Below are 24,115 nucleotides of genomic sequence, written 5' to 3'. Positions count from 1 at the left end.
AATGTGATGCTTTTAAAGATTTTTTTAAAATTTAAAATTTGTTTTAAACTAAAATTTGACATTTTAATTTTAAAAAACCCAAAACCCTGGTGCCTCTCCTTTCTCTTCCCACTGAGCCTCCCCCCACTCTTGCCACTTCTTCAGCACTTTAAAGATATACGGGTAAATGCCACAGCCCCTTTTTGCCACAATGCAGACGCCCAAGGAGCAATGGTGTCACCTTGGAGTGTCACCTGGTGCAGTCCACACACACACACACACACACACACACTAGCGACTCCACTGTCTCATTTCACTCCTTCTATTATTATCTGCTGTTACAGCACAACACACATGACATGCACCAGCCAAATGTACAATTTTACTCCCTGTCCTTGCCAGGATTGCGGCATCCCTCCGATGTCACTGAATGCTAGACCTGTTTGCTTTCTGTCAATGGCACACTTCCCAGAACTTCCCAGAGACTGCATCCTTTGCTCTGATTATTCCTTGATAATGAGAATATCTGGTGTTGGTTAGCTTGCATGAGGTTTTGCAAGACCACAATTCAAGAAATTTCATTAGCCACAATAGCTGAAGTGATTCATGGGCTCATGTCACATTTAGAGACATTAACCCTTACTGGCATAATTGCAAGTTTTGTTTTGGGGTTTTGTTTTTTTGTAACCTGGGTTTGCTTAATGTTGATAGAAACCAGCATTTTGAAAAAGGATCTTCAGGAAACAAAATTCATTCAATAATCTCTACTACTGCGTGTCTATTTTCTTCTTACTCCCCACATCCCAGCTTCTCTTTGCAGCACAATGAGAACAGTTTTGCTTCCTTCCCCACCTATGAGTACCGTACAACTAAACAACAGAATCACAGCTCAGAAAAGTTACTTTTCAGAGTGCAATGCCCACAGTCACTCAGTCATGCTGGATGGTGGATTCTGGGAGCTGGGATCCTAAAGAAAAGAAGAAGCCCTTTCTGACCTAGAACTTTTAAACTTCTGGAAAGCCAGATGTCCCCAGTGTAGTTGTTAATTTCCATCTATGGAAACTTCAGATATGGAAGAAACAAACTCTAACACCCTACAACACTAAAGAACTGCTATTTACTGTACATACTCATGTATAAGTCTAGAAATTTTAGTCAAAAAACTGACGCAAAAAAACAAACAAACCTGAGTCGACGTATCCAGGGATCAATGTAAGTATTGTACTTTAACTCTTATTTAAAAGAAGGAACCATCTGCTGATGAAAAGCAAAATTATAATATGTGAAGCACTGACTCTCCTCTGCTCCCTCATCAATCCAGTCTTAAGAACAAGCACATAGAGTTATGTCTGCTGGAATTTTATAAGTTCTTTGACATTATTTTGCTTTGCTTCCTCCTTTAGATCCTTTGTTATATGCCCCTAAATTTTACCCTCGACCTATCCACGTGTCATAGCAAAATCCATAATTTTGGCTCCAAAACTTGCCTTTGACTTATACATGAGGTCGACTTATAGTTGAATAAATAGAGTAATTGTTTTCTCTGTTTTCTGTGCTTATGCAGCTCCATCAGGGCTAGCCTGAAGGAAGAGACTCCTCCCTCCATAACTGTCATCTTCCGGCCTGAGAGGGAGTTGACCAGGCAGGACCAGTTCCATCAGTGCTAGACTGAAGGAAGAGACTCCTCCCTCCATAACTGCCATCCTCAGGCCTGCAAGGGAGTTGACCAGGCAGGCCCAGCTCCATCAGGGCTAGCCTAAAGTAAGAGAACCCTCCCTCCATAACTGCCATCCTCAGGCCTGCAAGGGAGTTGACCAGGCAGGCCCAGCTCCATCAGGGCTAGCCTAAAGGAAGAGACTCATCACCCCATGACTGCCATCCTCTGGCCTGCGAAGGAGTTGACCAGCCAGGCCCAGCTCCATCAGGGCTAGCCTAAAGGAAGGAAGAAACTCCTCCCTCCATAACTGCCATCCTCCAGCCTGCGAGGAAGTTGACCAGCCAGGCCCAGCTCCATCGGGGCTAGCCTGAAGGAAGAGACTCCTCCCTCCATAACTGTCATCTTCCGGTCTGCAAGGGAGTTGACCAGGCAGGCCCAGCTCCATCAGGGCTAGCCTGAAGGAAGAGACTCCTCCCTCCATAACTGCCATCCTCCGGCCTGCGAGGGAGTTGACCAGCCAGGCCCAGCTCCATCAGGGCTAGCCTAAAGGAAGAGACTCCTCCCTCCATAACTGCCATCCTCCGGCCTGCAAGGAAGTTGACCAGGCAGGCCCAGCTCCATCGGGGCTAGCCTGAAGGAATAGACTCCTCCCTCCATAACTGCCATACTCCGGCCTGCGAGGGAGTTGACCAGCCAGGCCCAGCTCCACCAGGGCTAGCCTGAATAAGCGCCCTCCCTCCAGTCCACCTGCCTTGGTCCAGGCATCAGAGGGAGAGAAGAACTACTGGACCTCATCCCCTTTCCCTACACCATTTCCCTTCTCCTTTTGTGTTGTGTCTTTTAGATTGTAAGCCTGAGGGCAGGGGACCATCTAATTAAAAATAATAATTGTAAGCCGCTCTGAGAGCCATTAGGGCTGAAGGGCGGGATATAAATACCATAATAAATAAAATAAAAAAAACAGTACCACCTGCACACAAAGAGATATCAACACACAGGGGAATCCGGCAGTTTGCAGAAAGGTAATGGTTTGCAGAAGGGCAATGAAGTTTCAGATTCTGGAGATGTAGGAATTTATTGAAGAGTAATCACTAAGATTGCAGAACACCAATCCAAAAATTCAGGGGAATCCTTGTCTTCAAAAGTACAAAGATTGCAAAGGGAATAGGGACCAAACTGTGGGGAACCAACCTGAGAAAGACTAAGGGGAAACATAAAACCAGATGAAAGGGATTACTGTTTGGAGTACCCTGGAAAATGTTGCTGCTGGCTGACCTCATTCATGGGGTCACCATAAGTCAAAGTTCACTTGATGGCAGCGGAAAACAACTGCATGATGCCCACCCCAGTCCAAAGGTTCAAAATCAAGGCAGAAACAGGGAAGGTAGAGTCTCCTTCTTTCGAGGTCTTTAAACACAGTCTGGATGGCCATCTGTCAGGGGTGCCTTGGTTGCGTATTCCTGCATGGCAGACGGTTGGATGCATTGGCCTGTGAGGTCTCTTCCTATTCTATGATTCTATTCCTCTGAGGGATCCTGGGTGCTGGATCTCTGCAAACATTTATAAGACTGTTCATGACTGTGCCCAGAGTTGCATGCGTGCAGGTAAAGGAAGTTGAGATGCCTACCTCCACGAGTACAAATATTTCAACAAACATATTGATAAACTGCACTTAGTGAGTCAGATGCAGAGATTAAAAAGACAAAAGGGGCTTCATTTTCAAAAACTCTTTAACATCCTGATGACAACTATGCATTCATTCATACCATTTATACCCCACCTTTCTTCTGTAAAGGGGCTCATAATACCCTTCATATAATAAACGATTATGTGGAGTGTGTACAGAACAGGTGAGCAATGAGGCTTTAACCTTTTGGCTCCTTGCTGTGCTCCCAATTTGGATCCCATGTCACTGTCCTAAAATGCAGCTTTTAAAAGTGAGACACATAATTACCCACACACACACACCACTTGAGCATCCTCACAGACAAGCAGATGAATTGGGGAATGTCTTAGAATGCCTATTGTCTACAAATTAACAACCGTCATTTCCCAACATTCCCTGGACAGAAGCACATGAACCAGATCTACTGTACTGCAAGGAGAATACACTTTTGTAATCAGAGTTTAATCAAGAGAGCATCTAGAAAGGACGACTGTTGAAAGATCACACATACCATCTCTTTTTCAGAAGAGAAGTGGCTTTCTCATGGATTGCTCAAAATATGCCATGCACAAATATGAACTAAGAAACAAGAGGTCACTCTCACACACCTTCACTTTATGCTAAGCTTAAACAGAAGCAAAATCATGAACAGCAAAGCACAGGACTTTGGTCCTGCCAACTGAAACAGAGGTGGTGCATTTAAAGCACAGCATGTGTAAACTCATGGGATGATCCACATTTTGCACTGACCTTTCTCTTTAGTGATAGCATCTGAAGATTATCAAGCAAGAATTGCAAATGATTAGGAGTTAATATTTACAAAGAGTTCAAAGTCACTGTAACGACTATGCCCTTGGAAGAGTTGGAAGACACTGCAAGGGTCATCCAGTCCAACCCCCTGCCATGCAGGAAATCTCAATCAAAGCATCCCCGACAGATGGCCATCCAGCCTCTGTTTACTTTGCAATGCTATGCATGCCTACTCAGAATTGAGTGCAACTGAGTTCAATGGCACCTATGTATAATGCATGTATAATGAAATAGGCAACTATAGGGACTGGGGGGGAGGGGGATCACTTATTTGTTTACCCAAGAGTCCCCCCCCCCAAGACCCTAAGGGTCATGGGAAATAACTGTGCCCTGATTTTGGACCCCCCTTATCCAAAGAGAGCTCAGGAATTGTGATTTTTCAAACAGGATGTAAACTGAAGGCCATCTTCCCTTTTAATTCCTGCTTGAAAAAAGGTCTCTCCTATGCCTAGGATAGCTGGGAGACATAGAAAAATCCCCCCTATACTTAAGATGGTGCACACTGGGCCTTTTTGTGGCAAAAAGTCCTGCTAACTGGTGCCGGTTTTGGAGGGGGAGCTGAGGCGTCTTTAGTGACTTCAATATATGTCTTGAGAGGGCCACTGTTTCTTCATACCTGGCAAATAGGATAGCAGATTTGAACACTTTTTAGACACATTGCGACACCTAAATCTCTGCACCTGGTAGCAAGTGCTGCAAATTTCCCAGGCAGTGTTGCTGTTAGTAGCACTGAGGATTGTGCGCTTTCTCTGACTGTAGATCAGGATGCTTTGGGATACAAACACTGCCTCTACCATGCTCTTAGAGTCTCCTTCTTTCGAGGTCTTTAAACACAGTCTGGATGGCCATCTGTCAGGGGTGCTTTGGTTGTGTATTCCTCCATGGCAGAGGGTTGGATGGGTTGGCCTGTGAGGTCTCTTCCAATTCTATGATTCTATTCCTCTGAGGGATCCTGGGTGCTGGATCTCTGCAAACATTTATAAGACTCTTCACGACTGCACAGAGCTGCATGCGTGCAGGTAAAGTAAGCTGAGATGCCTACCTCCACAAATACAAATATTTCAACAAACATATTGATAAACTGCGTTTAGTGAGTCAGATGCAGAGATTAAAAAGACAAAAGGGACTTAATTTTCAAAAACTCTTTAACATCCTGATGACAACTATGCATTCATTCATACCATTTATACCCCACCTTTCTTCTGTGAAGGGGCTCATAATACCCTTCATATAATAAACGATTATGGGAAGTATATACAGAACAGGCGAGCAATGAGGCTTTAACCTTTTGGCTGCTTGCTGTGCTCCCAATTTGGATCACTCCTTTTCATACAGTATCCCATGTCACTGTCCTAAAATGCAGCTTTTAAAAGTGAGACACAGAATTACCACCACACAACACACACACACACACACACACACACACACACCCCACTTGGGTATGCTCACAGACAAGCAGATGAATTGGGGAATGTCTTAGAATGCCTATTGTCTACAAATTAACAACCGTCATTTCCCAACAAACCCTGGACAGAAGCACATGAACCAGATCTACTGTACTGCAAGTAGAATCCTCTTTTGTAATCAGAGTTTAATCAAGAGAACATCTAGAAAGGATGAATGCTGAAAGATCACACACACCATCTCTTTTTCAGAAGAGAAGTGGCTTTCTCATGGATTGCTCAAAATATGCCATACAGAAATAGGAACTAAGTATCAAGAAGTCACTCCCACACACCTTCACTTTATATTAAGCTTAAACAGAAGCAACATCTTGCACAGCAAAGCACAGGACTTTCGTCTTGCCAACTGAAACAGAGGAGGTGCATTTAAAGCACAGCATTTGTAAACCAATGGGATGATCCACATTTTGCACTGACCTTTCTCTTTAGTGATAGCATCTGAAGATTATCAAGCAAGAATTGCAAAGGATAGGGAGTTAATATTTACAAAGAGTTAAAAGTCACATTGTCCCAGGTTTAGTTCTCTTGTCCATAAAGAGGTGTCTACCACTTCTACATTCTCAAGGAGCAGACTTTTTACAGATTGCGGTTCAGTGCCTGACTACCTTGAGGGCATCAGATCCTGTCTGATCCTGGAAGCAAAGCAGGGTGAGGTCTGGATAATAACTGGATGGGGGACCACCAATGAATACCAGGTGCTGCAGGCTATATTTCAGAGGAGGGCAATGGCGCGCGCGCACACACACACACACACACTTACTTAATGGGGTAAGGGATCATTTGCCTAGAGATAACCACATACAGAGCTAGTTCATGGAGAAGAGGGACAGTTTTTGAAAACAAGCCAACAGGTTGTTGAAAAGCTGGACTTGACTGCATGAAAACAACTTTAATTGAAACACAGATTTAATTGAAACACAGATTAGCTTTATTTGGCAAGATTAACTTCAACTTAACTCCTGAGAGGTGAGATGCATTCTCGTTCAGAAGTAAAATAGCAGATATATTTAATTCTTACACCTGAAAAGGGACAGGTGGGTACAGCCTTCCAGATGTTGTTAGAATTCTGTTCCCATAATCCCTGACCACTGGACATGATGGCAGAGGCTTCCAATAACATCTGAAAGGCCACAGATTCCTCTGCTCTATTAGGGAGCCTTAAAGGAAGAGCATTACCTACCCGCTGCTAATTTAGCCTGGACAAGTCACCAACTTGGAAAGGTGAAATCCTACAACCAGCGAGTCACACAGGAACACACAAGACAATTAGTTTAACTTGGTTAATTCTACTGCAACATGAACAACTGGACGAACGTACTAAACGTAGTCCAAAGTCAAAGTCAAACTGAAAAGTTTTTAGAAGGGGGCATGGCCAGAGCAGTGAATCAGAGACAAACAACAGACAGCCTCCTCTCTAGATGAGATTCCTGACCTCTGGGAGTCATTCATTTATTTATCAGGGCATACCAGCAAGACCCAGAAAACCATTTGGATATTACTCAGGGGCAGTTAATAAAAACATCTACTCTCTCAACATTTCTTTAAGGGGACCTGCCAATGATCTGCCGCCACTACCACTATTTTCATATCCAAAATACCAGAAGCACTGCCTTTTTGAGAGAGCAGAAGGGGTCAGTGTTTCTTTCAGATTCTCCTGGGATGGACTAAGCTCTCACTTTTTGGCTCTCTTTTGAGAGAAAGGAATGGTTTCTTTTTGGACAAGAGTTAAGGTACAGGACTTACCCATGGATAAGTCAAGCCAGGTTTTTTGGGTCAATTGTTTTTTTACTAACATTTCTAGACTTATTCATGAGTAAATACATTAATTTGCTAAGAGAAGGGAACATCATTTGGAAGCATACATCTGTCCTATACAGTCAGTCAAAGTCTGGCATAACCTGCACCCACAAACAGACAGGTATCTCTGGCTTCAACAGGAATGTGTTGAATGGCACTCTGGAAACAGACCAAATTCCCTTGGCCAGAGACATCAAGTGCTCCCTGAAACTATTTGTTTTATATATACATTTACACATGGCTTGAGAGAACATGTCTAGCAGTGGGATGGGGCATATTTACCCATGATTTATACTGCATTATTGTTTGGTTGAGTACTTTATCCTCAAAACAACCCTGTGAGGTAGGCTGGGCTGAGGGAGAGTGACTGGCCCATGGTTCGATAGTCAGTTTCATGATTCAATGAGGACTTGAACCTGGATTTCCCTAGTCCAGCACTTGAATCGCAACATCCCACTGGATGATCTCATTGCTTGTAATTCTTCTACCTTCAGTATATACACCTAAGTAAGCTAAAGACACCAGATCCCATGTGATTTTGGAAGTTAAGCTACGTCAGCCCTGTTTAGTATTTGGATAGGAGACGACCAACAAATACCAGGTGCTGTAGGCTGTATTTCAGAGGATGGAACTGGAAAACCACATCTCAGTATTTGTTGCCTAAGAAAATAGCACATGCACACATATATATCAGCAGAGCAGATCAAGAGATCATTGCAACATTAAGTATCACCTCTTTATTTCCAAAAAGTATATGTCAAAATCCTAACTCAGATTTCACAAAGGCTGCAGAAATTTGAAAGCACTACTCTCTGGAATGGCACCATGAGAGGAATGGAATTTGCTCTCCATTCACAACTGATGTGCACAGACCAAATTCCCTTGGCCAGAGACATCAAGTGCTCCCTGAAACTATTTGTTTTATATATACATTTACACATGGCTTGAGAGTACATGTCTAGCAGTGGGATGGGGCATATTTACCCATGATTTATACTGCATTATTGTTTGGTTGAGTTCAGGACAGCATACTTGGTTCTCCTTTTCTCTACTTTACCCTCAAAACAACCCTGTGAGGTAGACTGGGCTGAGGGCGAGTGATTGGCCCATGGTTCACTAGTCAGTTTCATGCTTCAATGAGGACTTGAACCTGGATTTCCCTAGTCTCAGTCCAGCACTTCAATCACAACATCCCACTGGATGATCTCATTGCCCGTAATACTTCTACCACCATTATATAACCTTAAATAAGCTAAAGACATTAGATCCCATATGATTTTGGAAGTTAAGCTGCGTCAGCCCTGTTTAGTATTTGGAGGGGAGACTACCAAAAAATACCAGGTGCTGTAGGCTGTATTTCAGAGGATAGAACTGGAAAACCACATCTCAGTATTTGATGCTTAAGAAAATGACACATACACACATATATATCAGCAGAGCAGATCAAGAGATCATTGCAACATTAAGTACCACCTCTTTACATCCAAAAAGTATATGTCAAAATCCTAACTCAGATTTCACAAATGCCTCAGAAACTTGAAAGCACTACTCTCTGAAATGCCACCAGGAGAGGAATGGAATTTGCCCTCCATTCACACCTGATGTGCACTAACAGGAATTGGCCAGGGAGGGTGCCAAGATGGCATAGTAGTCAGACCAGGACTGGGAGCTTGGAGAGGCTGGTTCTAATCCCTACCCAGTTGTTAAAATCACCAAAGTGTCATCAGGCTAGTCACAGCCTGCCCTACTCCACAGGGTTGTTTGGTGGCTGTAGGAATGAGGCACTCCTCAAGCAGGAGCTCCATTTTGGAGCTCCTCCTGGTGCTGCTGTTAGGCGCCCATAAGCGGACTGACGTGGCGTGAGCACATCACATCCGTGCCACGCCGTTTGGACACAGCGCGGCCATCACGTTAAAATGGCGGTGCCTATCTGGACAGGGTGCTTTCATTTTGACATACGGGATATGTGCTAGGGTGGCCGGGCGTCTGTAAGCGACACCCCGAGGCAACCCTAGCACGTATTCCTTACATGCTAAACAGCCCGTCTGGAGAAGGCCATAGTTACTATTTTGGGAATGCTACAGCCCCAAGCGATCCTGCTATGTTGCGTCCCCACTGCAGAAATAATCCACTTTAACTGCCATTGCTCAGTGCTATAAAATTGTAGGAACTTCAGTTTGGTGCCACAATCCTACAATTCCTGCAATTGAGCCATGGCAGCTAAAGTGGTGCCAAACTGGATTATTTCTGGAGTGCGGATGCAGCCCCAGTTGGAATACCAAAAATGTAACTCTTCCAGACTCTGTCTCCCTTAGGTTCCTCCCTGCCATTCACAACACACAGACCTGTTAACACTCTCTCATCAGTAAGGAGAAAATCCTAAAGATCCTAAAATCCTAATCCTCAATTCAAAGCTCAGCATGATTAAACTTGCATGGTGCTTAGTTTGCTTTGCTATAACCAGACGAGAGGCCCACCTAGGAGGACCTCCAAGCTCAAACTGGCAGCTTTCAAGGGATGAGTGAAAACAATATCTGAGCCTTCAGAGAAGGACAATGTACTTTGCTTCTGCTGACAAATAGGAGAAAGGAGGGGAAAGGAGAAGGATGAAAAGGAGGAAATGGATTTTTAAAAAACGAAAAAAGATTCAGCACGAGGCAATGCTAGTCAGAAAAAGGCAGCTTGAGAAATCTGAAAACGTTATTTCAAGATGAATCAAGTTATCTTGATGTGGTTTCTCAGAAGTCAATAAAACAAAAAGGGAGCAGGGAATTTGGGGGAAACTAACCACCCTAAACTAGAGATTGAACTCTGTGGATCTTTATGGGTAATTAAGCTTGCAATCTGAAGCATACCAAACTCAGAAGAAAACCTGGTTTAAAAATAAAACATGACTTAAAAATGAAACATACTTTCCATTATAAATAGCAAGGAATGGGCTTATTAATGTTTCTGATACTAGGAGCATAGTAAAACTTATGGTACTAAAAACTACATCTCCACCACCCTCACAAAATTTTAGAACAAAACTATTCAGAACATCTCTTCTGAATACTAGATTAAAAAGATTTAACTTTGAGATTTATTTGTTTGTTTATGTCAAATATATTGTCAAATCAATGATTTGTAAGCTGCCCTGGAGCCTTTTTGGTTAAAGGGCAAGGTACAAATACTCTAAATAAGTAAATCAATAAATGTGGCATTTGTTCAGTATTTGATACAACAAATTCTGAAGTTGGCAAAAGAAATAATTATTTTCTGAGAAGTGGGGTAAGAAAGAGACAAAACATTTAAAGTTCAACAATTTAATCATCCCAATGGGTCTTAACCATTCCTGGGCCATGGATCCCTTTAAAAACCTGAGGAAAGCAACTGACTTCCTTTCCTAGAAAAACATGAGCCACAAAATGTTGCCTACAATTTATTTTATCAAATGGATGTCCTTCATACAGACTGGCTTCATAGTGCTGCCTGGGTAAAGGGAGGGGAAATGCAATGAGAGCTTGAATAATTTAACTTTTTACCTACTGACATTTAACAGGAAGGAAATAAGATTATTGTGTGTGTTGTGTGTGTTGTACAATCAGGGTTCGATTCCCTGCTCGAGGATGAAAAACCCACTGGCTGGCCTTGGACAAGTCACACTCTCTCAGCCTCAGAGGATGGCCATGGCTAACCCCCTCAGAAGAAAACTGAGAAGAAAACCCTGCGACAGCTTCGCCTTAGGAATGCCGTAAGTCAGAAATGACTTGGACGCACACAACAACAGTAAATACATATACTATATTATATATGTTTATATATAGACACACACAAATGCGTATTATATATTATATATGTATATAAATACACACGCAATTTACACATACGCATATGTGCATGCATAGGCAGATATAATATTTTATTTCCTTCTTGTTCAATTTTAGTATGTAATATGTATGTTTATACACAGACTAAATATATCTATATATGCATTATAAATATATGCATATATATTTATAATGTGTGTATATATAATGCATACATAGACACATATATTTAGTGTGTGTGTGTGTAAACATATATATTACCTACTAAAATTGAACAAGAAGGAAATACAATATTATATCTATGTATGTATACAAATATATACCTGTGTGTGTGTGTGTGCATTATGGATACACAAACACACATTATGGATATATAATCTTTCTCTCTCTCTCTCTCTCTCTCTCTCTCTCTATATATATATATATATATATATATGTGTTATGTATACACATATATGTATGCATATACATATATATGTATACACAATATATATATATATATATATATATATACAGACACACACTCTACAGACACAGAGATATGTACAATTATATTATACTATATATTACACACACACACAGAGTGTATATATATATATATATATATATATATATATATGTGTGTGTGTGTGTGTGTGTGTATCTATGTATATTTCAGTAGCTAAAATCTTAGGGGGAAGGCAATGGCAAACCTCCTCTGAACAAACCCTGCCAAGGAAACCCCATGACAGCTTGGCCTTAGGGTCACCTGAAACGAGTTGCAGCTATGCAACACACAAACACACACACAGTTACAGCTATAGCTATAGACAACTCATTCCCAAAATCCTTTGTGGAGGCCTGCTGTGGACTCCCTGGATCCCAGGCTAAGCTGCCCTGCCCCAAAGTGCCTCATACAGTACTTTAAGGGCGCCATTTCAAGGGCTTACATCCGCAGTGGCTCCAAAGGAGCCAAACGCACTGCAGAAACAACCCAGTTAGAGACTGCTCCAACTGCAGTGGCTGAATGCTAGGGGATCCTGGGAAGTCTAGTTCTGTGGAGCATTGAGCCTTCCCTGTCAGACTATATAAAGAACTAGAATTTGGAGGGAGGAGGAGGAGGAGGAGGAGGAGGGCTCCCCTCTGCAGACACTTACCTGCCTCTGGGAGAAGGGAGAGAAGGGGAAGAAGCAGCCGCCTCCAGGAGAGCCTTCCTCGGCCTCTGGCCCTACAGCCGTCCGCCTCTCTTAGGCTCCACCCGCCTTTGGGTCACGAGGAGAAGGAAGGAAGGAGGCCCCAGCTCCCTTCCCTTTTTCCTTGGCTGCCTCAGGGAAGGCCTCCCACAGTCAGCCAGGCCTCCAGCGCCCTCCCTTGGCCTCCCTACGGAGAAGGAGAAGGAGAAGGAGGCGCCATCCTCCCCGGCCTCTTCAGCAAAACATAATAATAATAATAATAATAATAAGAAGAAGAAGAAGAAGAAGAAGAAGAAGTCCTTTTACTGGGAAGAAAACAGGCTATAAATAAACATAATAATAATAATAATGAGTCCTTTTACTGGGAAGAAAACAGGCTATAAATAAACATAATAATAATAATAATAGAGTCCCTATACTGGGAGGAATGAAGGATATTCATAATAATAATGATGATAATAATAAAGTCATTTTACTGGGAGGAAAACAGGATATAAATAAACATGACAACAACACCAAGAGTCCCTGGGATGTAAATAAACATAATAATAATAATAATAATAATAATAGATGATGATGATGATGATGTAGTCCCTGTACTGGGAGGAAGGCAGGATATAAATAAACACAATAATAATAATCCCTCTACTGGAAGGAATGTGGGATATAATAATAATAATGATAATAATAATAATTTTTATATTTCCCATCTCTCCGAAGGATAGAAGAAGGATTATATCATTAAAATAAAACAATCCAATCCAAAACACAATCTATAAAATACTAATACTGAATTGCGCATTCCTATTAGTTCCTTACAATATCCAATCATCAGATAGTTATACAATCATAATCAGGATGTAGCCTGATTGTTAAATAGATGATGATGATGATGATGATGATGATGATAGAGTCCCTGTACTGGGAGGGAGGAATAAATATAACAACAACAATAACAGCAACAACACACTGCAGAAATAACCCATGTTGAGACCTCTTTGACTACCCTGGGTCACTGCTAGGGAATCCTGGGGACTGTAGTTTTATTGTGGCTCTAGAGCACTCTCTCTCTCTGACAGAAAAGGATCAATGGCCTGTTACAGACAGCCAAAATAAAGCTGCTTCGAGTCACAGTGGAGGTATGGTGTTTCAATGATGCATGCATCCTAAGAGTCCAGAAGTCGCACTGAAGCCACGCTCCAGCCTGGAGCGTGGCTTTGGTGCGGCTTCTGGACTCTTAGGACGCATGCATCATTGAAACACCATACCTCCACTGTGACTCGAAGCAGCTTTATTTTGGCTGTCTGTAACAGGTCAATGTCTCACAAATACAGTTCCCCAAATTCCTAGCACTGAGCCAGGGCTGTTAAAGCGGTCTCAAACTGGATGATTTCTGCAGTGTGTTTTGGAGCATAGGCTGCACAAATAATCCAGTTGGACACCACTTTTTAACTGCCATGGCTCAGTACTATGGAATTCTGGGAATGATCATTTGTTGAGGCACCAGAACTCTACAGTTTCCAGAAATCCATATCCACTGAGCCGTGGCAGTTAAAAAATGGTGTCAAACCAGATTATTTCTGCAGTGCCTACTTTTCCATTACAAAATTGCTAGGAAGGGGCTTATTAACCTCTTTGATACTAGACAAAGCGTAATAAAAATTTACTATACAAAAATAACAACATAACTTTCACCTTCACAAAACTTCAGTGAGAATCTCCTCCGAACACAACACTCAAAGGGCTTAACTTCGATATTTATTTATGTCAAATATATATTCAGAGCAAAGCAAAATCAGGTGCAACAACAAAGTACACTTCCCAGAATTCCATAACTTTGGACCATGGCAGTTAAAGTGATGTCAAACCGGATTATTTCTGCAATGTGGACAGAAAGAGGGCCAGGCTTCCAGTGAGTTATACAGGTATATACAACCTCTGTTTAAAAAGTACAGTACACTGGGCCTTCAATATCCACTAGGGGTTGGTTGCACGGATCCATGGATGCTCATGTCCCATTTAATACAATGGCGTAGTAAAATGGGTTCTCTTATATAAAATGGCAAGATCCAAATTTGCTTTGGGGGATATATATATATATATATATATATATATATAATATTTTCAAGCAGTGGATGGTTGAATCCATAGATAAACAATCCATGGATATGGAGGGATGACTGTATTGTAAATGCATTCCCTGACACTACTTCTTTGATGGAAACTTTGGTAGAAAGAATAGGGACAGGATTCTATTCTTGCCAAGGTTGGATTCATGCTGAATATAAAAACAAAAACAAGAACCACGGAAGATCTACAAGAATTCACCTTAGATGACAAGATGATTGAAACAGTCAAAGAGTTCCCAGGAGTTGTTGCTACTGTTGGTGTGTGCTTTTAAGTCGTTTTTGACTTATGATGGGTGTAGTTTACCTCTACCATAAGAGACCTCAATATAAGATTACTAGTTATGATGCTGTATATCACTACCGGCATAAAAGGCTCTGTTATAAGAGATCTTAAAGATCAGGGCCTCCCTGTTCAACAGAGTGAAGGAAGCCATGTCAAACAGCAAAGGGTAGGGATGAGAAGAAGTCCTTGTAGGATTTTCTGGTTGATGTAGCAACAAAAACAAAAACCTTCCCTGGTTTGGCATAAGTTAAACAAGATACTTGTCCTATACCCCAGTCAGCAAGTGACCCAGGATTCAGATGGCTGTAAGGCAAGAGCTACTGAATACTTAACTTAACCCAGTCCAAGTCAGTCAGAGGTTATTCATCAAGATGGAAGGAGGAGAAGCAAGAGGGAAATCATCCAAAAGTCATTACAGCAAATCAGTAATCTAGATAAATGACTCTATCAAGGAGTAAAACACAGAGCTGCCAAATCAAAGCCTCCTATGTTTGGGAATTGACTTTCTCGGAGAAATCTCCTGTGTGTTCTTCTTCCAGGATAGTCTGCTCTGTCTCAAAAATCCTCTCCCTAAATGAGTCTCAAGTTGTGAAACCTTCTATGGCAAGAGGGCAACCAGCTTGCACTTTGAGGTGTTGTAGCTACCCACATCTTCCAGCAAGAACACAAATGCAGCACAGGTAGGGTTGCCATTAGTCAGGACCTCCAAACCGGGACAAATGTAGGACAAAATTTTCAAATGTAGGACTTTCCCCCTTTTTTGGGGTCCTTTTGAAAAAGAGCCTCGCTGAGGGGAGGATTCCTTCTCCGCCTGGGCTCCGTTCTCAGTAAGGACGGAGCCCAGGCGGAGAAGGAATCTGCCCCCAGGGAGGCTTTCTTTTCCCCGCCTGGGCTCCGTTTTTGCCTGCGGAGCTCAGGCGGGGAAAGAAGTTTGGCCTCAGCAGGCGAGGCTTCTTTCCTTCCCTTGGCTCCAGCGGAGCCAAAGAGAGGAGGGAAAGCCCCCTCTGCCAAAGGAGAGAGGCCTACAGAGGCCTCTCTCTTTCCCCCGCTACCGCTGTTGCACACTTTGCAACAAAGCCCGGGGGCGGGGCCAACCCGGGGCGGGACCATGCGGACCCGCCCAAAACCAGGAAAGTCCCACCCACAGGCGGGATATGGCAAGCCTAAGCACAGGTAATAACAACAGCAGCTCCCTCACCATCCATAGCTGTTAGTCTTCCCTAAATACAGAAAGAGAACTCCAATCTGCCTATAAAAGTAGGTTGGGAGAGACATGTTCATGGCTTTGCTTCCAGCTTGTTCCAGCACACATCTTTGCTTGCATCTTGCCCTACTTCCACACCCAAAGGGAGTTTGAAAGGTATTGAAACCTGGTTGCACAAGAAGCGCCCCTAGCAAAATACATAGCACTCAAGGTAATCAGGCTGATGGACATTTTAATCTGTCTGTCTGTGTAAGATAGGTGTGGATCACACTGCCCAAAAAAGGTGGATTGGGGCCACTCCCGAGCCGGTTACTCCAGAGCCTTGGCATCCACATGCCTTGGCCCCAATCTGCCCTGGAGCTGGCCCAAATAGGAGCAGAAAAGATCCCACCCCCCATTTGGGCTGGTAAAAAGCTGCCTTAAGTGGCTTGGCCACAACCCCAGGGCGGCTTCTGGGCGCTCTGGCAGCATGTGGCATGTAAACTCCATGCCCCTGGAGCATCCTGAAGCTGCCCCCATGTGATTAGCACTTCAATCCACCCCAAAATAGGAGCAGCTCTTTGCTGGTCTATTTGGGCTGAAGTCTGGCTGGATTGGGGCCATGGCATGCATGCCATGGCCAAAATCTGGCCAGAATCTGGCCCAAATAGAAACAGCAAAGAGCTGCTCCTATTTGGAGTGGATTGAAACCACTCCATTGCAGTTTCAGCCAGCTTCTAGCTGGCTTGTGCGCATGTGGTGTCTAAACATCATGCCCCCAAGTCGCCCCAAAGCCACCTGGCATGTAATCGCCAGTGTGACTTCCAGGTGACTTGGGGGCATAGTGCTTGTAACTGCCATGCCCCCCAAGCCTGGCTGAAGCCAGCTGAAGCTTCCAGTCTGCTCTGGCCCCTTAATTAGTATGCACAATGGATCTTGTAGTACCTTTGAGACTAACTGAAACTGGTAGCCTAAGCTTTCATAGACTTGTGCCTACTTCCTCAGATGCATGAGATGGAGTGGTGAGTCCAAAGACAGATCTATATGACCCGGTTTTGTGTAAGAATGTCAACTGAAATTCAAAACCTTGTGGGTGTGGAAACAAGGTGGCAAGTTCAGTTTTTACCATGGTTGTTGGTGGACAAAGACAGGAGGAAGGCTGTTATCTAAAGCCAAGGAGAGTAGACAACCATATGAACGCGCTTCTACAGCACTCCAATCCTTGAAAAGCTGTGGGATAAGCCCAGGTTGCATACAGGCTGCATATGGGCAGCATACAGCCAGTCACTAGAGTATGCGGTGAGACATGTCTTTGACAGTTACACATGCATGGGAAAAAGATGGGATCCGTTGGTAAAAAGATGGGATGAGGCATGTGTGATAATCTCCATTGTTGCATACTTACATGCATTTTGTTAACTGCTTTAGCTTGTGGTGGTGGTGGTATTATTGCTGTTGCCATTATTATTATTATTATTATTATTACCTGCTTTAGCTTGTATTATTATTAAGGGTATACTATGTTTTTGGTCATTAACGGGAAAAAAAGAGACTCCAAACTCTCAATGGATGGCTGTTTTTATTTTTTTTTGCCGGGGGGGGGGGGGGACACAACATATTTCAGACTATATATAGTTCAATGGCCTTCTTCAGGGGATGATAAATGATATCTAATTGCAGAAGTTTCTGAAATCAAGAATCTAATACAATTTGCTGAACATATGCAGTGAGATTCTCAGCCTCAGAATTTCTGTCCAGAAAATTCTTCACTTCAGAGATTTTATCCAACAAATGGAAGGAGATTTTCGGCTTCAGAAATTTCTGCAGTTAGATTCTGTAATGTCCTTGAAGAAGGCCATTTAAATATTTGTACTCATCAAAATGCATTGGGCTTTTTCCAAAATAAAGAAGCCATCCCTTGAGCACTTGGAGGTATATCTCTTTTTGCCTGTGGATTCTATTAGGTGGTCCTTAGTTTTTGTTGCTTCTCATTACGGACAAAAGTTCCTGCATGCAGGGGGTTAAACTGGATGGCCCTTGGGGTCTCTTCCAACTCTATGATTCTATGATTCTATGAAAGGCCATTAAGTCTACGAAGGAAATGTCACAACATAGCAAAACAACAACAAAATACACACTCCCCAAAGAAATACAGAAGTCTCTGTTTCTGTCTCTGCTCACTGGTTGAATATGGTAGCAAGCAGACACCTGGAATGAAACAAACAAAAAAAGTAGTTGCATGTGTGGTGCAGTGGGAATTACAGAGGAGACACAGCAGACTGGGGGATGAGGAAAATCCTAAAGCTCTGGTCGGCTGAAGTGGGCAATAGAGTGGGTCTCTGTAGCCCTCAGTTGTCATAAGTTTCCATTAATTCAAACTAGACTTCCATCAGGCAGGAACACTGGTCTTAATGAACCCTTTGCTACATGTTCATATTTAGGTATATGCCACTTATCTACATCACACATTCAGAATAACTGAGCCAGAGCTTGGAAAAATGCCCTTTTGGACTTCATTTCCTAGAATTCTCTAGCAAGGATGGACCCGTGTCTGAAAATTTTACCTTTAAATTGGTTTTATCAAGCTATTTAAGTGGAGAAAACCCTACTGGCCTTGCCATTTATCACACAACATGCCAGTCCTTCCACACACACTTCCACATCTCATAACCTGAATGGGGAAAGTGCCTTACCTGTGGACTGTTATGTATTCAAATTTTAACTCAATAAAAACTGTGGCTATATTCTAAGATTACATAGGATGTAGCCATGACAGTTAAAGAGGTATCAGGCTGCATTAATTCTGCAGTGTGGCAGCAATTTGGAACAGCTAACCTGTGCCACAGTTAATGCAGTAATGGTGGCTGCCTCATTTTGAATCATTGGAGAAGTTTGATTTCCATTTTTTTCCACATGTTCCCACTTATTTTTAAGAAAGGGTTAAAGTCAGGCTATGTAAAATGTTTAAACACCATTTCATTACAGAAACATGTGAATGAGTGGCAGGAGGATTATTCTCATGCAGAGGATGGCAGCTCTTCTGCTGGCTCCCATAGGCATCCAATGAAACACCTTTGCTGCACAGTTGACTTGCTTAATTATGCAAAACAAAACCTTGTCAAAAAACCCGCTCAAAAATGGCCGGCAAAAATTAAAAGAGCACTTCATTATTGAAAGAAACCAAAGTGCAATCTCCACTTTGGTCCATAGATGGAACTCTTGTTACACTGAATACAGCCAAGGCTGACTACAAGATCAAGAGAAATGCAAGTTTATAGGAAAGGATGAAAGAGCTCTAGCAGCTAATAAAAAGAATAGGGGGAAAGGAAACTAAGGGGCGGAACAGACTGCTGCAAAGGGGCTGCTTGAAGCCAACCCTGAGAAAGCTGGATTAGAGCTGTGGCAACCACACGCAGCAGCCCCAATCCGCCTTTTTGCCAGCCCAAAATGCTGCTCTTTTTTGTGCCGGCAAAAAGCCCCGCCGTGGCTTTATCATACTTCAGCAGCGTGTGGGCAGCCAGGCAGTATGAAGCCAGCTCTAACCTAGTTAAAGTGCTTTAACAGTGAAAGGGCATGAAAGGAGGAGGGAACATGTAGACCATTCCTTTATCTTGTCTCATTCTCTTTTTTTTAATTGTATCTTTTTATCCAGCACACACACACACACACACAAAAAAAAAAAACCAAATAAAGTATTATTTTCAATATACATTTCTCTTCTCTCATTCCGTTTCCACAAATTTTACAAATAATTCCTTGTAATATAATACAGTTGTTTAGATTTGTTATAACTTTATCTAGATTCTAGATGATATGAAGCTGATTTTCAGGCATCTTGGGGGCATGTGTCATATGTACACCATGTCCCCAAGCCAGCTGGAAGCTGGCATTTCATGTCGGTCTGTTCTGGCTCAATATTGTGTCAGTCTATCAAGATCTCTCAGCTGAGACACTCAGGAAGAGACGCTTCTTTAAATCCCTCCCTGTTTTATTACAAAGTGCAAATGTGATATTGTTGGTGTTTTCCCTTCAAGCTGATCATCACAAACACAGTGATTGCAACCACAAGAAAACAGCTCCTCGACATCTTGGTGGCACTTGACCTATTTGTCCCAAAAGATCTGGAGGAAGAAATTCACAGTGGAGACCCCTCTTCCCCACTTCACAGTGCAGCAAGTCTTCAAGTATCAGACTGGAAAGTTGTCAATAAGAATAAAGATAAGAAACACAACAAAACATCTTCTAGATGACAATAATGCTAATACTTCCTTGCTGAATTCCTACATTATGAGGGTCTGCAGTTTGACAAGCCTGGCAGCTCATAGACAAGAAGCCATTCAGAAATCTCTATTTCCCACCAAAGCAAAAGACAAACTGTTCCACCACTTTCTAGTCATTGATAAAGACATATAATTCCTCCTTTTGGGGCTCAATCACAAAAAAACCCAGTGTGGAAACCAGGTTATTTCCAAGGTGTTCATACTTGCATCGAGTGAAGTTTGCGGGATGGGCTGCCTCAAAACATATCCCAGTATATTCGATGCCAGGTTTTTCCCCACAATTTTGGAAAATATGCTGATCGCCTCAAATGAGAATACTCTGTTGATTCAATTCAGGGCACTCTGAACCGATTCTTCCAAAACAGGAAGGGAAGGGTTATGTGCACAGGGGTGGAACAAACCAATCCCACCTGGTCTTAAATCTGGCCAGTATTTCCATCACTGCCTCCATTTCCCTTAGCATTGAAAGGCTTATTTACACACTTTTTGTGTTTGAATTTGAACTGCCTGCGACAACAGTAGCAGAGTCGCGTCACCAACAGTGGAAGCGGAAGTGGAATGACGAAGATCTGCATCACTTGACTGATATTTAAAAAAATACACCTGAGAATGATCAAGCACTTTCGAAATGGAGGCTCCATTTTAAATCGATATGACAGCAGTGTGAATGGCAATAGTATTAAAATACCATGGAGAGATCATGGTAAATGTAATGGGAACTTGGATTTGGTACTGCATCGCCACAGAGATTCAGATTTCCTCAGTACAAAAATGTAAGTATGGACGTATCCTTTTTGACAATCAGAGGAACGAGTATTTGGTGCCCAGCCAGACATTGTTCTGCAATATTGCCATGATTAGTAATACTCTGCAAACCTGGAATCTCTGCCTGCTCCACAATGTTGTTTAAATTACAGTTGAAACCCTGTGGTTTTAATTGCCTTGGAATTCTTATAACAAAACACCTACTCCAGTTATTTCCTCCTAACTATAAATCAAATGGATGAAAATAAAAATGAGAAATAGAAAATCTTTAACGTATCCCTCCTTGGTCCTTGATTGCCTTACTTAAGATGTTCTTACTTCCAAGATTGCTATTCTTATTCCACTCTGTTCCTCATGTTTCATATTTTAGATCTCGGCAAACAGTAATTAACAAGAGACCCAGCTTCTCTAAAACTGTCAGATATATTAGTTTGCAAAATGGTGGGCTACCTATTCCAGATATTGATTTTTACTTTGCAACCTTCCAAATAAACCAGTTTATTCAGATAATAAGATACCTTAAATAATTGGGTTAATCTAGAAAGCTAACAACAATTGCACTAGCATTTTTTCATTGACTGTAGGGCGAAGCAGACAGGTCGTAAGGGTCGGGACTGTGGAGACGCAAAGCAGGTCTCCACCACCGTTCCAAACCGGCCACCACCAGGAGCTTGATTACTCCAGCTCCTTTTTGCAATGCCTTCAGGCTGCCCCAGGGAACCTCTGAGAGGATTTTGCCTGCTTTGGGGGCATGGATTGTTTGAACGCCACTGCCCCACATCAGACATAAACCACTTTATTTGTACATTGGGACAAGAAGCCTATTAAAATGGATAAATTAAAAATTTTCCTTAATTCAAGCCATGAACTGATAGGACAGATGATATATTTTCCATTATTAAAGGGATGGGGAACCAGACTGAGAATAATGTTGCCACATTTATTTATTTATTTGTTCGTTCGTTCGTTCGTTTGTTCGTTCATTCATTCATTCATTCTTTTATTTTTATCTTATTTTTTATTTATATTATTTTGCCCATCTGTTCCACCCCACAATCTAACCAGAAAAACAGCCTGGTAGGGTCAGATTATTTATGATGCAGAAAATGGTTCCTTCTGTCCCTTGCAGAATTATTTAAAAATGTAAACACTTTGGATGTTGTATCCACTGATAAAACTAGTTAAGCAACAAAACGTACAATTAACTTTTTTAAAAAAGGATCGCAATTTAATGGAAAGGTAGAGTTATTGTGCTTCTTAAATTGTCGATAAACTAATCCATTCTCATTCTTGGCTCATTGTTGTTGGCAATGATTTTCAGCACAGATGATGCACAGCTTAATTTTTCCTGCAGAAGATGGGGATGCATCAGTAGCAGTGAGAATCTCTCATTCGTTGTCACTAATCTAAGCAGATATGACTCCTGATGATACCTTAAGATATAGTGTAATCTTTCTCTATACATTACTCCCATTTGCATTTACAAACAGTAATTTGCAGTGATGCGTGATGCTCCATGAGATGTCAGAGTGAAAGATTTTGCAAAACAAGCAGACAGCCCTAGTGGAGCATTAGGAAGTAAGCAAATATGAGCCGAGACTCACTGAGTGGAAATAAGTATTTAGGGCAATCTTACAGTTTGTATTCATGCTTGTTTTCTCCTTGCCCATCACAAATACTCCACAGGGTTTTTTAATGCCTCCACTAATGAAGTTGTGACTGACACAGGATAAGACCCATTGACTTTAGTGGAACACTTCATAATACACACATGTTCTCTGCACAGTTTTTTGGAATGAAGGGTGCATCTACAGTGTACAGTTTGACATCATTTTAAGTGCTGTAGCTCCTTCCTGGGATTTGTAATTTTACCAGGTTTTTGGCTTTCTTTGCCAAAGAATGCTGGTGTTTCACAAAACTACAAATCCCAGTATTCTATAGAAACTGTGACAGTTAAACTGCCTTATTTTTACAGTTTAGATGCATCCACAGTCTCCTGGAATGAACTTTGTGGCCCATATTTCAAAGAAAGCATATGTAGGTTTGTACTATTTTATAAGTTTGCATTTTTGTAATTACAGTCGGCCCTTCTTATCCACAGATTTTTTATCCACGGATTCAAGCATCCACAGCTTGAAAATATTTTTAAAAAGTATAAATTCCAAAAAGCAAACCTTGATTTTCCATTTTATATAACTGACACCATTTTGCTCTGCCATTATATTTAATGGGACTTAAGCATCCATGGATTTTCTTACCCATGGAACCAAATCCCAGAGTATAACAAGGTCCCACTGTATCAATACCAGTGAAAGGGATCAAGCTTGACTCAGGCTTGCATCCTTCTGAGGAGGTTACTAAAATAAGTACCCAGATTGTTGGGGGCAATTAGCTTACAGTTGTAAACCACTTAGACACTGTTAGTTCAGTATGAAGTGGTATATAAATGAGGTGGTTTTTGTTTGTATATGCAGTTATTCAGAGGTTCAACTGATGTGACATATACTTTGCATCTGCTTTACTCTCTAGTCCTGATTGTCAATGTGGAAAAGTCCTATCTTGTCCATTCCCAGAAGATAACATTCATTAGAGCTGTTCTCAACTCTGTGGCAGCTGCACCGTATCTTCCAGAGGAAAAGTTCAACACCAATGCCATGGGGGAGTCCACACTCACCAAAAAAAGCAACTTCTAACTGTTTTGAAGATATGATGTTTAGATGAAGCATAAGGTGAAACTGGGCAGCAGAGCAGTGGGCAGCAGAAATGAAGCTACGCTCCAGAATTAAAACCAGAGAAAAAGAAGGTATATTTTTTCTTTTATTTCATATTATTATTTTTTCTTTTTCTTTTATTTACTTTCTATTTTATATTTATTTTATTTCATTATTTTTATTATTTATCTTATTTTATTTGTACCTTATATTTTGTATTTTATTCTATTTATTCTATTTTTATTTTTTATTTATTCTATTTTCATATTATTTAATTTTATATTTTGTTTCGTTTTTATTTTAGCTCTTTGCTTTTACAGTCCTTTTATTTTAATTTTTATATAACTTAATTTTATATGATTCATTATTTATTTAATTTCATTCATTTTTATATTTCATTTAATATTCTAT

At 41.6% G+C, this 24,115-nt stretch overlaps 1 protein-coding gene across 2 annotated transcripts in view; it reads right to left on the bottom strand.

Annotated features, from left to right (window-relative positions):
• The window catches only part of LOC149323176 (cytoplasmic aconitate hydratase), a 62,098-nt gene extending 49,661 nt beyond the window's left edge, over positions 1-12,437 (bottom strand). The window contains exon 1 of one of the 2 annotated variants that reach the window (XM_089488163.1): positions 12,318-12,437. The gene's annotated coding sequence lies outside the window, so the exon portion shown is untranslated. The remainder of the gene's footprint in view (positions 1-12,317) is intronic. The other variant, XM_089488157.1, reaches the window with a different exon arrangement.
• Positions 12,438-24,115: the final 11,678 nt, after the last annotated feature.

Source organism: Sceloporus occidentalis, unplaced genomic scaffold (assembly GCF_023333645.1).
Source record: "Sceloporus occidentalis isolate IW3139 unplaced genomic scaffold, rSceOcc1.0.p SCAF_1, whole genome shotgun sequence".
In the NCBI taxonomy this organism is placed as follows: Eukaryota; Metazoa; Chordata; class Lepidosauria; order Squamata; family Phrynosomatidae; genus Sceloporus; species Sceloporus occidentalis.
Note: the sequence above shows the minus strand (reverse complement) of the source record. Positions and strands in the feature narration are given on the sequence as shown.